Here is a 5000-nt window from a genome sequence, read left to right as displayed (position 1 = left end):
TGCCGATGGTGCTCGAGGCAACCGCCCGCACCAAGGGCCGGCTTGTGCCGATGGTGTTCGAGGCAACCGCCCGCACCAGGGCCCAGCGTGTGCCGATGGTGGTCGAGGCAACCGCCAGCACCAGGGCCCAGCGTGTGCCGATGGTGGTCGAGGCAACCGCCCGCACCAAGGCCGAGCGTGTGCCGATGGTGGTCGAGGCAAGCGCCCGCACCAGGGCCCAGCGTGTGCCGATGGTGGTCGAGGCAAGCGCCCTCACCAAGGCCGAGCGTGTGCCGATGGTGGTCGAGGCAACCGCCCGCACCAGGGCCCAGCGTGTGCCGATGGTGGTCGAGGCAAGCGCCCGCACCAAGGCCGAGCGTGTGCCGATGGTGGTCGAGGCAAGCGCCCGCACCAGGGCCCAGCGTGTGCCGATGGTGGTCGAGGCAAGCGCCCTCACCAAGGCCGAGCGTGTGCCGATGGTGGTCGAGGCAACCGGCCGCACCAAGGGCCGGCGTGTGCCGATGGTGTTCGAGGCAACCGCCCGCACCAGGGCCCAGCGTGTGCCGATGGTGGTCGAGCCAGGAGCCCGCACCAAGGGCCGGCTTGTGCCGATGGTGTTCGGGGCAACCGCCCGCACCAGGGCCCTGCGTGTGCCGATGGTGCTGGGGGCAAGCGCCCGCACCAGGGCCCAGCGTGTGCCGATGGTGCTGGGGGCAACCGCCCGGACCAGGGCCCAACGTGTGCCGATGGTGGTCGAGGGAACCGCCCGCACCAGGGCCCAGCGTGTGCCGATGGTGCTGGGGGCAAGCACCCGCCCCAGGGCCCAGCGTGTGCCGATGGTTATCGGGGCAACCGGCCGCACCAGGGCCCAGGGTCTGCCGATGGTGCTCGAGGCAACCGCCCGCACCAAGGCTCAGCATGTGCCGATTGTGATCGAGGCAACAACCCACACCAGGGCCCAGCTTGTGCCGATGGCGGTCGAGGCAAGTGCCCGTACCGAAGGGCAGCCTATGCCGATGATGGTCGATGCATGTGCCATCACCATGCGTCATCATGTGCCATTGATGGTCGAGGCCTTGGCCGAAGTTCGATTTTGAGCCACGGTGCCCATGCTTGGCTCCAGCATGTGCTGGTGCCGCATTTTTTTCACTCGGGACAGCATCGCCGGAGCATCGTCGGAGCATCGCCGGAGTACCGCCGGAGAACCTGACCGGCGGCATTGGGGTTCCGGCGATTGGGAGGGGGGCCGGGGGGGTGTGCGCACATGATGTGCGATGGGTGCTGGTACTTGGCCTTGTGTTGGCCCCCTATCCCTCATCAAACCTCTGAGAATTCACACCCCCTTAAAGAGCATTTGAGATTTTACAGGTTTGCTACCAGTAGCCGTTAAAGTGTCTGAAATGGGGACACTTTTTTCAAACGGTCACAAAATCTTCTCTACTTCGAGTTTTTAGCTGAATTTTTTTGTGCATGCCAACAAAAATAGAAGGATCATGCCTACAAAATTTGGGGCCAAAAATCCTTATAAAAAAATTTTAAAAAATCCCGAACCGCAAAAAGTTTCGAAAATCATGAAAAATAGAAAACGAGTCATCTTCCAACGAAACTTCACGTGAAGGCTTAGGGGACCATTGTATGAATTTACAAGCCATAAAAATGGCATTGGCACGGCAGAAATTTGAAGATGTGCCTAAACCCACCAGGGCCCAGCGTGTGCCGATGGTGCTCGAGGCAAGCGCCCGCACCAGGGCCCAGCGTGTGCCGATGGTGCTCGAGGCAAGCGCCCGCACCAGGGCCCAGCGTGTGCCGATGGTGCTCGAGGCAACCTGTCGCACCAGGGCCCAGCGTGTGCCGATGGTGATCGAGGCAACCTGCCGTACCAGGGCCCAGCGTGTGCCGATGGTGGTCGAGGCAAGCGCCCGCACCAGCGCCCAGCGTGTGCCGATGGTGCTCGAGGCAACCGACCGCACCAGGGCCCAGCGTGTGCCGATGGTGCTCGAGGCAACTTGCCCCACCAGGGCCCAGCGTGTGCCGATGGCGCTCGAGGCAAGCTCCCGCACCAGGGCCCAGCGTGTGCCGATGGTGCTCGAGGCAACCTGCCGCACCAGGGCCCAGCGTGTGCCGATGGTGCTCGAGGCAACCTGCCGAACCAGGGCCCAGCGTGTGCGGATGGTGCTCGAGGCAAGCGCCCGAGGCAACCGACCGCACCAGGGCCCAGCGTGTGCCGATGGTGGTCGAGGCAAGCGCCCGCACCAGGGCCCAGCGTGTGCCGATGGTGGTCGAGGCTGCCGATGATGGTCGAGGCAACCTGCCGCACCAGGGCCCAGCGTGTGCCGATGGTGCTCGAGGCAACCGACCGCACCAGGGCCGAGCGTGTGCCGATGGTGCTCGAGGCAAGCGCCCGCACCAGGGCCCAGCGTGTGCCGATGGTGGTCGAGGCAACCTGCCGCACCAGGGCCCAGCCTGTGCCGATGGTGCTCGAGGCAACCGACCGCACCAGGGCCCAGCGTGTGCCGATGGTGGTCGAGGCAAGCGCCCGCACCAGGGCCCAGCGTGTGCCGATGGTGGTCGAGGCAACCTGCCGCACCAGGGCCCAGCGTGTGCCGATGGTGCTCGAGGCAACCGACCGCACCAGGGCCGAGCGTGTGCCGATGGTGCTCGAGGCAAGCTGCCGCACCAGGGCCCAGCGTGTGCCGATGGTGATCGAGGCAACCGCCCGCACCAGGGCCCAGCGTGTGCCGATGGTGATCGAGGCAACCGACCGCACCAGGGCCCAGCGTGTGCCGATGGTGCTCGAGGCAACCTGCCGCACCAGGGCCCAGCGTGTGCCGATGGTGGTCGAGGCAAGCGCCCCCACCAGGGCCCAGCGTGTGCCGATGGTGGTCGAGGCAACCTGCCGCACCAGGGCCCAGCGTGTGCCGATGGTGGTCGAGGCAAGCGCCCGCACCAGGGCCCAGCGTGTGCCGATGGTGCTCGAGGCAAGCGCCCGCACCAGGGCCCAGCGTGTGCCGATGGTGCTGGGGGCAACCGCCCGCACCAGGGCCCAGCGTGTGCCGATGGTGGTCGAGGCAAGCGCCCGCACCAGGGCCCAACGTGTGCCGATGGTGCTGGGGGCAACCGCCCGCACCAGGGCCCAGCGTGTGCCGATGGTGATCGAGGCAAGCGCCCGCACCAGGGCCCAGCGTGTGCCGATGGTGGTCGAGGCAAGCGCCCGCACCAGGGCCCAGCGTGTGCCGATGGTGGTCGAGGCAAGCGCCCGCACCAGGGCCCAGCGTGTGCCGATGGTGGTAGCGTGTGCCGATGGTGGTCGAGGCAACCTGCCGCACCAGGGCCCAGCGTGTGCCGATGGTGCTCGAGGCAACCGACCGCACCAGGGCCGAGCGTGTGCCGATGGTGCTCGAGGCAAGCTGCCGCACCAGGGCCCAGCGTGTGCCGATGGTGATCGAGGCAACCGACCGCACCAGGGCCCAGCGTGTGCCGATGGTGCTCGAGGCAACCTGCCGCACCAGGGCCCAGCGTGTGCCGATGGTGGTCGAGGCAAGCGCCCGCACCAGGGCCCAGCGTGTGCCGATGGTGGTCGAGGCAACCTGCCGCACCAGGGCCCAGCGTGTGCCGATGGTGCTCGAGGCAAGCGCCCGCACCAGGGCCCAGCGTGTGCCGATGGTGCTCGAGGCAACCGACCGCACCAGGGCCCAGCGTGTGCCGATGGTGGTCGAGGCAACCGCCCGCACCAGGGCCCAGCGTGTGCCGTTGGTGGTCGAGGCAACCGCCCGCACCAGGGCCCAACGTGTGCCGATGGTGCTGGGGGCAAGCGCCCGCACCAGGGCCCAGCGTGTGCCGATGGTGGTCGAGGCAAGCGCCCGCACCAGGGCCCAACGTGTGCCGATGGTGCTGGGGGCAACCGCCCGCACCAGGGCCCAGCGTGTGCCGATGGTGATCGAGGCAACCGCCCGCACCAGGGCCCAGCGTGTGCCGATGGTGGTCGAGGCAAGCGCCCGCACCAGTGCCCAGCGTGTGCCGATGGTGGTCGAGGCAAGCGCCCGCACCAGGGCCCAGCTTTTGCCGATGGTGATCGAGGCAACCGGCCGCTCCAGGGCCCAGCGTGTGCCGATGGTTATCGGGGCAACCGGCCGCACCAGGGCCCAGGGTCTGCCGATGGTGCTCGAGGCAACCGCCCGCACCAAGGCTCAGCATGTGCCGCTGGTGATCGAGGCAACAACCCACACCAGGGCCCAGCTTGTGCCGATGGCGGTCGAGGCAAGTGCCCGTACCGAAGGGCAGCCTATGCCGATGATGGTCGATGCATGTGGCATCACCATGCGTCATCATGTGCCATTGATGGTCGAGGCCTTGGCCGAAGTTCGATTTTGAGCCACGGTGCCCATGCTTGGCTCCAGCATGTGCTGGTGCCGCATTTTTTTCACTCGGGACAGCATCGCCGGAGCATCGCCGGAGTACCGCCGGAGAACCTGACCGGCGGCATTGGGGTTCCGGCGATTGGGAGGGGGGCCGGGGGGGTGTGCGCACATGACGTGCGATGGGTGCTGGTGCTTGGCCCTTGTGTTGGCCCCCTATCCCTCATCAAACCTCTGAGAACTCACACCCCCTTAAAGAGCGTTTGAGATTTTACAGGTTTGCTGCCAGTAGCCGTTGAAGTGTCTGAAACGGGGACACTTTTTTCAAACGGTCGCGAAATCTTCTCCGGTTCGAGTTTTTAGCTGAATTTTTTTGTGCATGCCAACAAAAATAGAAGGATCACGTCCACAAAATTTGGGGCCAAAACTCCTTCTAAAAAAATTCTAAAAAATCACGAACCGCAAAAAGTTTCGAAAATCGTGAAAAATAGAAAACGAGTCATCTTGCAACGAAACTTCACGTGAAGGCTTAGGGGACCATTGTATGAATTTACAAGCCATAAAAATGGCATTGGCACGGCAGAAATTTGAAGATGTGCCTAAACCCACCTAGCACCCGATCGATCCCCGGCTTGCGCATCCTGCCTCTCCGGCCGGCTGAGCGCC

This window comes from Durio zibethinus, unplaced genomic scaffold (assembly GCF_047325235.1).
Source record: "Durio zibethinus cultivar Kanyao isolate XHJ-2024 unplaced genomic scaffold, ASM4732523v1 HiC_scaffold_402, whole genome shotgun sequence".
Lineage (NCBI taxonomy): Eukaryota > Viridiplantae > Streptophyta > Magnoliopsida > Malvales > Malvaceae > Durio > Durio zibethinus.
The sequence above is the reverse complement of the archived record's forward strand: the minus strand, read 5'-3'. Positions refer to the sequence as shown.